Source organism: Pollicipes pollicipes, unplaced genomic scaffold (assembly GCF_011947565.3).
Source record: "Pollicipes pollicipes isolate AB1234 unplaced genomic scaffold, Ppol_2.1 Scaffold_4740;HRSCAF=5597_pilon_pilon_pilon, whole genome shotgun sequence".
NCBI classification, from domain to species: domain Eukaryota; kingdom Metazoa; phylum Arthropoda; class Thecostraca; order Pollicipedomorpha; family Pollicipedidae; genus Pollicipes; species Pollicipes pollicipes.
In genome coordinates this window covers 18,653,635-18,664,842 of record NW_023596545.1, presented here as the reverse complement: position 1 = coordinate 18,664,842, position 11,208 = coordinate 18,653,635, and the positions used below count along the sequence as shown (strand labels likewise).

Sequence of the window (11,208 nt, the reverse complement as noted above, 5' to 3'; positions counted from 1 at the left end):
CGACAAATAGGTAAGAAACTGATGCTCGTAATGTCTGCTGTCGTCACACCTGCTACAAAGTAGAGGACGAAGGTCAAGACCACACAAAACGCAGCACCCTTTCGTTTATAGTTTGACCAAATGAATGGCATGAAACGAATATCATTATTACGTTGTGGTGTCTACTTTGTTGCATCAAGAAACAACTTCAAGGTCAAGTTCATTCAAAGCGGTGATATCTATACTATACTATATATCTATACTACACTTTCCAGGCAGGCTCATGATTCTTGCCAGATCTCTTGGCTTGGTGTGAAAGTGGACCCTAGTTTTTGTCCATTTCTTCGGTACAGTTGCCGGATCCTGGTTCTTCATGTTCAACATTGGTGGCTGCGTTCTTTCTATTTCCGGAACCCGGAGCCAGCTTTCGAGATGAAATTTTGGGAGCCGATCAAGTGTCAGCTGAAATGAGCCGGTTTCTGAGAGTCACTCCTCTAACGGTGTATGTGGGGGTGTAGCTCAGTGGTAGAGCGCTCGCTTTGCATGTGAGAAGCCCCGGGGTCAAGCCACGGCATCTCCATTAAATGTGTTTTGGTTACTCCAGCATAAGCAAGTGTGACTTGAGCAATGAAATCACAAATGTCTGTAGTAGTTGGTAAAAGTTTATCTTTATGGTGTTCCGGCGTACCCTGTACATCTTAGGGGCATACGCCCTGTCATTCAATGATAAAGTTTTCTCAAAAAAGCTTCCGAAAGCCGTTTCAGTGAGTGTTACTACTTACTTTCGCCCTTGCGAATTTTCTTTCTTCTTTGGGAAATACATATCTCTCTTTTGAAGTTATGCACCACGCGCATGGTAAAAACGGCTCCGCTAGTCAGAGAGTCAGCTCCACGAGTCGAACCAAACCAGCTATTCAACGTAATGGCTACTGGGTTCACCCGGAAGCTATTGCTCTGGCCATGTTCGCTGATCTTCTCAATGGTGTCCCGTAAAGGATCGTGACTTACACTGCTCTATGCGGGTAGAAAAATGCGACGAGGAGTGGCCATACCAATTTCGCTACGTAGACTTTTACACCAACAACTACACCAATATTGCCGATTGGTCGACAGAGTGTATGATCGAGCCCACACTCTCAATATCATTACGTGTCACAGGGATGCAGAATCGCGCAACACGTTGCACCCGTGCCCAGTGCGGGGATTTGTTGGCATTAAAAATTATATATCCCTTGTAAGGTTCCTGACATGTGCCCTGCCTTACGCCATGGCTGTCAGCGAAATGAAATCCAAATGAGCTGTCCACTGAATGCTTCATTAGTATAGCCTATGCCCAGAAAATAGTGAATTCAACTCGATGCTTTTGTCTTTAGTGTTTCGCACTTTCGCTTCATAGAACGACGTCCTGAATCGTCTGGCCGGTCAACAGCTCATCCAAAACCTGGCTAGTCACAACCGAATGTGCTGGTCCCCGAAAGGCAATATGTGACCGTGATGTCACTAAATACCGTTCGAATTGGAATATAGCTGAAACTAGTGCACTCAATGGTCTGGTTATTGTGATCGATAGAAACTTACTCTCCCAGCGGCGCGTTGACCAACTGATTACGAAGTGTGCTGAAACGTCCATTGCTCGCATCCAAGGCAGTGTACCTTGTCCACCTCGTCCTACACTATGTGTCATAACGAGTGGTGGAAGTACTCTGTTTGCTATTGCATGACCATTTACGGAATGAAGAGCACAAAACAAGCCCGCTGACTGCAAAACTGAAAATTGTTTCTACCCCAGTTATTTCAACTAAAAATGAGTACGAAATAAGGTCAGAGTACGCAACAGGCCTTGCTTTTCCGATTCAAAACTTACTAAACGTACCACGAGTTAGCCTTCACTAAATCCATACTCGAAGGAAATGCTCCACATTTGAAGATTTTTAAGTAAGCATCAGGTATGATGAAATAATTCCACTTATATCGGTTAGTATACTTAGGTGTAAGAGACTGCTCAAGGCAACGACACTTCTATATTAAATAATTACGTTTCTCGATACCTCAATGTCTGATTGAGTCATGAAACGCTTGTATAACAGCACTCACTCGTAGTTCTTCGATCTCCCGAGAGGTGGCCGCGCTGGTGCTGGATATGTCCAGAGCCAAAAATTGTTGGACGTGTTTTGTCTATTTCTCGTCGTGTTCATACATATCTACCCGTGAGTTTCGTGTCATTACTTGTACCTCGGCAATTGGTTTGCTCCTTTTGCGGCCCTCAGCCAACGAGGCCTTTTCTCGCATCGTCGTTCTCGTCGCTCTTCCGTTCGCGGTAGCTCCAAACACACCTTTTCACTTCAGTTTGTTGTTCTCCTCCCGCTCCCCCAGTATGGAGAAGCGAAGGAAGCGCAAGAAGGACAACACTGACACGGACTCGAACTCGGCCTCTGACTTTGGTAATGCCTTGGATATAGAAGACGGAAGTGCCACTAGCCCCGCCTTGGCTACCACTGCGTGCTGACCTTCGCGCGCCACAGAGCCATTCCATTGGTTCATGCACTTCCGCCGCGGTGTCTGGACAGCACCCGTTTCCACCCAACGCTCCTGGTTCCGACCCTCGCTCATCTTCGACCACTCCGGTGCCTGCTCGCTCTGATGCTGACCCTCGCTCGACAGTGACCAGTGCTCGCCTGTCCTCTGAACCAATCCTGGATTCTCTCGGCTCTTACGTTGTTGTTCAGCCTTGTGATGAGAACGTGTCCTTCCGGAAGATCAACGTTTTCTGGCCATCAAAACAAATCAAGGCTATCTGTGGTCCATGCGAACTCAAAATTGATGCACTGGCAAACGGATCACTCATCATTAAAAGAACTAGTCGCGCACAAACCAAGACTCTACTCAAAACGACTGAATTTTGTGGCAAGCAAGTAAAAGTCTCACTGCACCATGCCAGAAGCACCAGTAAAGGCACCATCTTCGCGCCTGAGCTCCGTTTCATGACGGAAGACGAAATCCTGGCGGGGCTCAGAGACGAGCAGGTCTGCCATGTCCGACGGCTGACGGCTTTCATAGATGGTCAGCGTCGCGACACCAGGCTGGTCTTTATCGCCTTTGCCACCACCCGACTTCCAGACACGATCACCGCTGGCTATCTTCGTTATAAAGCAAGAGTACTCATTCCAAATCCACTCAGGTGTTTCAAATATCAACGGTTCAGACACGGCAGCAGGCACCGCAAACAGACTGCCAGATGCTTAGGTGCGGGGAGACTCCTCACGAGGGTTCTGCCTGCACATCACCCTAGAAATGCCTGAGCTGTGAAAGAGCTGATTACGCCGTCACCTCTTCTCAGTGTCCCTCATGGAAAAAATAAAAAATAAATTTGTTCTGAAAAGGCAAAGACAGGTGTGACTTACCCGAAGGCACGGCGCACTTTTGAATCCAAAATGTCGTCGCAGCCTAGCAAAACATATGCACAAGTAACAAAAGCCACTATGGCCACCTGTGCAATACAGATAGACTTAACTACCCATCTGCCTCCCCTGAAGCTTCTCACCCCCGCCCCTCAGTCTCCGCTGAGTCAACTACACAAACCCAGACGAAAAATGCCGATGAGTCGCCCCTGGCTGGGCGCTCGGATGCGCAGGTGCCCATGCACCCCCGTCCCCAGATCGGTCGGCGTTCCAGCCCACCGGCTGTGCGTGATACACGTGCGGCTTAGGCCGTCCGGCATTCTAGCCCTTCGGCTACGAGCAGTCGACAGCCCGGTCCCTCTGGCCGCCACACGAACGTTATACCCCCTCCCTCCCCCACCACAATACCTGTCGAAACGTCCAAACGAAGACCGCCGGTCCCGTCCATCAGTGATGGTGGCGATGCGACGGCCTCGGTCTGTTTCGCTCGGGCAATCCCCATCAAATGGTGGGAATGGATTCCTTCATCATTAAATTATTTCACCTTAGAGTGAAATTGTCGCGGTCTCTTTTCAGAATGGTCTGAAACGAAAACGCTTTTTGCCGTATTAGCTCCAATCATCATTGCAGCACAGGAAACATGGTTTCGTCCCACCGACACATATAACCTTAAAATGCCAAATTACTCGTTACATCGCTTTGACACCACGGAAGGTGAGCGTCGCCAAGGTGGGGTGACGCTGTACATTAGTCACGAACTAACACACACTCCACTCACTCTTAATGCACCTCTTCAGGCTGTTGCATGCTCAGTTCGGCCGCATAGCTGTACGATCAATATATGCTCAATATGCATTGCGCCAGATCATAACAATACGGAGCTCTTACACCAACCTGACCAACGCGTTGCTCAATTTCAAAACCGTTTCCTCATCCTCAGCGATCTCAACGCTCACAGTCCAACGTGGAGTAACGGCACCAAAGCCGTTGGTTGCCGAGGACATTTGGTTGAATATTTTATTGATTCACACAACTCATTCCTGCAAAACAAAGACAATACTGCTTATCCCCACCTACTTACTGGAACGGAAACAGCCACTGACTTGTCATTGTGCACTCCCTGAAAAGGAACTTTCTTTGATCGGACTATTGAGGGCTATTGGTCCACGCCAGCGACCATTTTCCAGTTAAAATATATACCACTTTGATATTGCTGCTGATGCAGTTCCTCGATATATACACCGTTGGAATCTGCGAAAGGCAGATTGGAACAAATTTCAGGAACTTTGTATTGCCAACCATCATCGCTATGATTCACCAGAGCAAGGAGTTCATCTTATCGCACATGTTCTTCATTATGCAGCAACCGCGACAATTTCACTGACTAGACCTCCACCACGACGCCTTCCTGTGCCGTGATGGACAGATGATGTTAAGAAGGCCATTGCCAGACGTAAACATATTTTTCGAAGTTATCAACGCAATTACAATATTCCACATTTACTCGCCCGCAACTCTGGACGCGCTCGAGCCAGGAGAATCATAAGGGCCGCCAAACGCTGTTCCCGGTTAAACTTCCTACAAAAATTTACATCATCTACTCAATTGAGCAAAATTTGGGGATTAGTTCTTACACTTTCCGGTAAGCGGCCGTCTATTTGTGATCCAGCTCTCCGAATCAACAATGCTTTAGTTACATCATCACCACAGGTGATGGAGGCTCTTGCCCAATGTCTAACACATTATACTTCTTCTGACAATTACAAAGCAGGTTTCATAGATCAAGCGGGACCCCGATTTCATTTACATCTCCATTGCTTTCTTTCCGACAATACAAAGGACTACAATGTACCTTTCCTTTCTCAGAGCTCTGCGATGCGATTAAATCCACCGGCAACTCTTCGGTAGGCCAGGATGAGCTACATTACGCTTTCTTCCGTCACTTACCTGACAGCATGCTTCAATTTATATTGAAAGGTTTCAATGAGATGTGGTCCCCTCATGTTTTTCCGCAAGCATGAAAAGAAACAATAATAATTCCAATGCCAAAACCAGGTAAGGACTCACAAGACCCAGTCAACTACCGTCCAGTTGCGCTCACCAGCTGCTTGTGAAAACTTATGGAACGCATGGTTGGCAAACGCCTTGCCTGGATAATAGATTGCAAAAACAGTCATATCATGTCAGCAATGTGGATTTCGACGTAACCGTACCACCTGCAATCATAGTATGCCTCGAAACAGATAGTCGTCGCGCATTTCGCCAAAAACGTCAAGTCATTGCTGTGTTTCCGGAAATGACTCGCATTTATGATATGGTAGATAAGACAGTTTACATTTTTTAACTAAAAAAGTTAGCATTTAAAGGACATTTGGCACACGATCTTGTGGGGTCTCAGGAACGCGGCCGCTCCGTGTAAGATGCCGATAGGCAGTCTCTAATGTTCACATTCAAGAGAACGGTCTTCCACAAGGTAGCTGTATATCTCCAATGCTCTTAAACCTAATGATAGATGATTTATTTGATGATCTTCCGTCCGGCATATCCTCGTCACTTTTTGCGGATGACAGTGCGATTTGGTGCTCAGATGAAGAATATGATCACTTATTACCACACATTCAAAACGCCCTTCACAAGTTACATGAATGGTCAATACATTGTGGTCTCTACTTTTCCGCTAAAAATCAGCCGCTACGATTTTCAGTAAAAGGCGACGAGATACACCGACATATCCACTCCTACTGGACGGGCACGATATTCCTTTTGTTTCATCGTCCAAATTTCTAGGTATCGTTCTCGACCCGAGGTTGTCCATGTCCAAGTACGTTGAGCATGTCCGCACCAGATGCGTCACGCGTCTGAATGTGTTTAGGTGCATCTCGGGATCAAGATACGGTGCTGACCGGCATACGTTATTGTTGCTATATGAACATTTGGTTCTTATTATTATTGAATATGGATAAGTGGTGTATGCAGGTGGCACGGAAGGCAGTCTGAAGTCCCAAAGTATTACATAAAATATGTTCTTGCGGCTTGCACAGGGAGCGCTACGCACATCCCCAATTTCGGTACTTGGCGTGGATGTCTTCATTATGCCTTTAGCCCTCCGACGTATTGAGCACACTACAAGGTATGTCACAACGATAAGACAAAATCCAAGTCATCCGACATTTGCCTCCACACATATATTGCCACGAATTCACCATACATACTTAGGACTAGCACAGCGTTGCTGGGGCCTTACAATTGCATTATGTGTCACTGTTTTTGCCATAGTTTAAATTGCATCCTTCCGCGAGCCTCTGTGCCACCTGACTTAGTAGAAGCCCCTTGCCAACTGGCACCTCGCAAAGTTATGTTTCTTTTTACGGATTTTATACCCACCGTCACAACAGTTTATGTACAACAAAAATTGAATCGCATGATCGCAAAGTATCCACACTGTCGCTTTATATATACCGATGGCTCCATGGCTGAAGACCACACCAGATGCTCGATGCTCTGTAACGGCCATTACTCACAAAAATGTAGGTTACCCGAAGGAACATCTGTATGGCTTGCAGAACAGTTTGCTTTATTTCTTTCTTTGCAACATATCAAAAGGCAAAATCATAGAACCAGGCCCATAGTAATTTGTTCGGATTTTAGGGCGGCCCTTTGCCACTTATTAACCCTGACCTCACTCACCACCTCGTTGTCCGTACTATACACATTCACCATTCTTTATACACACAAACATATATGCTAATTTTTTGTGGGTGCCAGGCCATCGGGGTATCCCAGGAAATGAGGGGCCGACCAACTGGCTTAGGAAGCATTGGCGTCCCCTGACGTAACACCAGTCCCTGTTGACCATACTTCAATAAAAACGGCCATTCACAGCTTAGCAAAACAAGTTTGGCAACGTCGATGGACAGAAACCACCAGGACACAGCTTCACGACAGAACCGGAAATTGCACTTTGGCCGTCGGTAAACCGTCCAGACCGTTTGGAAGAAAAAACTATTAGCACGTCTTCGAATCGGACACACAAAGCTTACACATAATTATTTATATCTAAAACACCCGCGTCCCCTATGTCGTCAGTGTGATGGCCACCTTTCGTTAAAGCATATTTTGCTTGAATGTGACAAATTTCAATACCAGCGGAAGACACTACCGGAAAAATACTGTTGTCACCACAAGGGTGCATTATCGTTAGATGTCCTCCTAGGTATTGACCATCCACATCTTCTGGAATTTTTATTCAATTTTCTTAGACGTACCGAAATTGTTCAATTATTGTGAAGGATTAAAATGTAGCGTTTTTCTTCCTTCAGAGCACAGATTTAAGTTCAGGTTGAAATAGATCCTTTAAAGGTGTAGAATGGTCTGAACGGGTTGAAACGCATGAAACAAAATAAGCTAAACTAAACTCGAATCGGTGCATTCATCTTTCTAATCCATTGTCTTGCTTCGTCCTGCATCATCGCGACATTCCATTCGTCTGGGGCGGCCTGCATGTGCTAACGACGGGTGGGCCGAGAGCCCCGTGGGAACGGGGACCTGGGCTCGGTGCCTTATGTACATGCGCGGGTTTCAGATCGGTCGTTGGCCCCTCAAGCGCATGCAGGTCTGCCCCACCGCTAATCACTGCCATTCATCCCATAGCCCTGATACGGTCAGTTCTAGTCTAAAGGGCTCTAATCCAAACAACCAAGCCAATTGTATCAGAGAGTAGATCCGGCCTTGTTATATTCTACCTCGCTTCATCCTGCATCCTCGCGACAGCCCGCCTGTCCGGGACAGGCTGCATGCGTCAGCCACGAGTGGGTTGATAGCCCCGTGGGGAGGGGGACCTCGACCGGGTACCTAGCGCACATGCGCAGGTTAAGGCTCGGCAGTTGGCCCCCAGGTGCATGCAAACCTGCCCCACCGTTAACCATTGTCCTTCCTCCCATAGCACTGCAATAATCACTTCTGGTCGAAAGGGCTCTAATCCAAACAGTCAATCGCGTCAGACGATCAGACGTCGTCGACCCACTCGCTGGCTATGCCCGATTGGCAACGCCATTCCTGGTGTAAAGGATTGCTCCTGTTGTGGATTTCTGCTAAGGAGTCCTATTTTCTTAACGTCGTTTTCTTCGCCTTTCCGTTCACACTCGTTCAAAACACACACCCTTTCACTTAGTGCTTGCTGCCTTCTTCCCGCGCCCCACTATGCAGAAGCGAGGTAAAAGGAAGAAGAGCGATACTGACTTGGAATCAAACTCGTCCTCTGGCATTGATTCTCCTTTGGACGTAGCCGACGGAAGTGCCGCTAGCCGTATTTTGGCTGCAACCTCGCCTGATAACCCCGACGCGTCCCAGGGCCATTTTATTGGCTCACACACTTCCACCGCGGTGTCTGGACAGTGCTCGTCTCCGTACAACGTCCATGTTTTTGACATTCGCTTGTCGTTGACCATCCCGGTACCTGCTCAGTGATCGCCAGATCTCTGGGCTCATTCTCGACCCACTCGTCTATTTTGTTGCCGTGCAAGCCTGTGACAAGAATGTCTCCTTCAGACAAATCGAGGTCTTCCGGCCATCCAGACAAATTCAAGCAGCCTCCAGTTCTGGTCCATGCAACCTTCAAATTGAGGCACCAGCCAAAGGGACACTCGTGGCTGAAATAACCTCTCGTGCTCAGACCACGGCTCCCCTCCAGACCACCAAATTTCACAGCAAGGGAGTGAACATTTCTCTCCACTTCGTAAGAGACACCACCAAAGGCACCGTTTGCGTGCCTGAACTCCGTTTCATGAAGGAGGAGGAGATTCTGGCGGGGCTCAGAGCTGAAAATGTTTACCATGTTCGACGACTGAGCATGTTTCGCGGTAGACGCTGTCGGGACACCAGCCTGCTTGTGTTGACTTTTGGAACCATCCGCCTCCCAGAGACTCTCACGGCTGGCTACCCCCGTTAACAAGTCAGAGTATCTATGCCCAACCCTCCTAGGTGGTTCAAATGTCAACGGTTTGGATACGGTAGCAAGCTCTGCAACGGGGTGCATGATTCCTCACGTGCGGTAAGACCCCTTCACGAGGGGTTGCATGCACATCAACCACAAAATGTCTCAGTTATGTAAGTGCTGACCGTAGCTCCAACCCCATAGCGCCAACTGCTCTCAGTGCCCGATATGGAAAAAGGAAAAAATCTGCTGCCAAAGGGCCCAGACAGGTGTGTCTTACCAGCAGGCACGACGCACTTTCGAGGCAAAAAGGTCTCAGCCCTCCTCGAAATCATAGGCGCTAGTAACAAAAGTAGAAGTAGCGACATGCGGTATACAAACAGAACCGATTTCCCAGCTGCCGCCGCTGAAAATTCTTACTCCGCTCAAGACTGCCTGAGTTTCATCAAATACACAAACCCAAACAACTTTTTCCCTCCGGTCAACGCTGAACACGCGTTCGGACGCACAGTCCTCCGTGCACTCCCGTCCCCACGTCGGCCGGCGCTCCGGGCCTTCGGCTACGAATGGGCGGCAGCCGGGTCCCTCTGGCCGCCATACGAACGGCCCCTCCCCTCCCCCAGCACATTACCTGCCGTAACATGCCCGAATCAAGACCATCGGTCCCGTTCGCCAGTGTGGATGGCAATGGGTCGGCCTCGGGCTGTCACGTTAGGCCGATTCCCACCAGACGGTGGGGATGGGTTCATGCACCATTAAATGTCTTGTCCTACTGTGGAATTGTCGCGGTCTTACAGCAGCGTGGTCTGAAATGAAGGCATTTGCGAATTGGTGACCTGCGTACTGTTGCAGCGGCTATAACATGCGATTTTTTCCTAACACTTGCAGTAGACTGTACACCAAAGGCCTGCGCTGTGGCTGTCGCAGCTGCAGTGTGTAACTTTGCATGCCTTGTTTTCAGCGTTGGAGGTGCAGGCCATTGCATCCAGGGACGCCTCGGGAGTAACTGCTGCTGTTGACATGGCCGGTATGGTGATGGAGGCCGGTATGGTGATGGAGGCCGGTATGATGATTCCCACACTTCTGCCAGGGACACCCTCCATGGTAAATCCTTACCACCAAGAGCCGACCAGCGCATTGGAGAAGCTGACGATTAAGTACAGCTTTGTAACCAGTGAGCCCCTCACGACACGAGCATAGCCAAGACGGCAGCACATCAACAGCGACTCACACACTGGTGTACACGGTCGTGCAGTGAGTCCGCAGTTCACAACCGTGTGGCCAGTATTCCAAACCATCTATCTCAAATGGCACGACGAGTTAAAACACGGCGCAGCAAACTGATCACGTATGTCGCAAGGTGCTAAGGTGAATAACCATTCCGTCGACTAGAAACATGTCGAGTTATGTGTTATCTTATCCTCTTTAGTCTCTGAAATGGGTTGAGTTGAAAAATCTGTGACTAGGACTAACCTGGCGGTCAGTGGAAAAGCACTGTGACGCCATTGATCTGTGACGTCAGCACTGATGATAGTATATTTTGTAGTATCTGTCCGTCACCTGCTGAAAACCATCCGAAGTCAGACTTCTGAATTTGGAGGCATTTGGCGCCCGAACTTGCTCATGTCAACGTTCAGACACAAGTTCTATAAAAGCTCACACTGCATTCGTAGACGAGCACCCGCCAATACTTTGCTTGGATTATGGTCTGACGGGCACGAAATACGCCGAAACACCACAACTGTCTGCTTTTAAGAGCTGCCACAGATATTTCAAATTCCATTCAAGTCACACTTGCCCATGCTGGAATAACCAAAATGCATTTATTGGAAATGCCGGGGTTTGAACCCGGGGCTTCTCACATGCAAAGCGAGCGCTCTACCACTGAGCTACATCCCC

The 11,208-nt window shown here is 48.3% G+C and overlaps 2 non-coding genes across 2 annotated transcripts; one reads left to right on the top strand and one right to left on the bottom strand.

The window, feature by feature from the left end:
• The first annotated feature begins 487 nt into the window (after positions 1 to 487).
• Positions 488 to 559, top strand: TRNAA-UGC (transfer RNA alanine (anticodon UGC)). The gene has a single exon. It is a non-coding gene; the product is annotated as a tRNA-Ala (tRNA).
• Positions 560 to 11,136: 10,577 nt separating this feature from the next.
• Positions 11,137 to 11,208, bottom strand: TRNAA-UGC (transfer RNA alanine (anticodon UGC)). The gene has a single exon. It is a non-coding gene; the product is annotated as a tRNA-Ala (tRNA).